At 44.3% G+C, this 854-nt stretch overlaps 1 non-coding gene across 1 annotated transcript; it reads right to left on the bottom strand.

Moving 5' to 3' along the window:
- Positions 1-500: 500 nt before the first annotated feature.
- Trnan-auu lies at positions 501-572 on the bottom strand. Its single transcript has one exon. It is a non-coding gene; the product is annotated as a tRNA-Asn (tRNA).
- Positions 573-854: the final 282 nt, after the last annotated feature.

The following is an 854-nucleotide window of genomic DNA, read 5'->3' as shown; positions in this document are numbered from 1 at the left end:
ACAACAGTGATGTATGAGTCTGGGTTAAAATTGGCTGACCACTGTATATGACAAAGGACTGACCATCAGATATATGAATATACTGCTGGACAATGAGTTGACCACCAGGTATAAATTCTGACCATCAGGCGAGAAGTAGCACATTACTGGGGTGTGAACAGAGTACCTCCTTCACACCCCATTTATACCTCTTTTATTGGCTATTGTATTTTAATCACCTTCCAACTCTTCACCGAATGACCTTTGTGTGGTCAGTCTAGCTTGAGTGGCCAGTCTGATTTGTACCACATTGTCAGTTATGGTCAGTTTTATATGTACAAGTGAATGATGACCACATCTGAGTTCTGCATATGACACGTACATTAGTTCAATTGCATTTTAATATACTTGAAAGGAAAAAATAAGGAATGGAACCATATATCATAATGAGGGTTAAGTTGATCAATTCAATGCACACAAGAGTCTGGTGTACAACTGTAACAGGAGAGGAGAAAATGTAGCGGCCAGACCGGGATTCGAACCGGGGACCTCCGAACAATAGCCGGATGCTCTACCAATTGAGCTACCTGGTCACCGATGATCGACCCTAGTCCAGTCCCGCTACACACCTCCCTCCTTTTTTCCAAGTCTTCGCCCGCGAAGACACATGAGACCCTTAATTATAACTATACCAACACTGTGGGTATTTTAGCATGGGCGCCAATTTTGTAACAGGACAGGAGAAAATGAAGCTGCCAGACTGGGGTTCAAATCCAGGACCTCCAAACAATAGCCGGATGCCCTACCAATTGTGTTGCCTGGTCACTGATGTTTGACCCAGTCCTGTCCTGCCACACAACCACTGCAGCTTATGG

This window comes from Pecten maximus, chromosome 6, assembly GCF_902652985.1.
Source record: "Pecten maximus chromosome 6, xPecMax1.1, whole genome shotgun sequence".
Classification (NCBI taxonomy): domain Eukaryota; kingdom Metazoa; phylum Mollusca; class Bivalvia; order Pectinida; family Pectinidae; genus Pecten; species Pecten maximus.
This window is presented reverse-complemented; position numbering and strand designations above follow the sequence as displayed.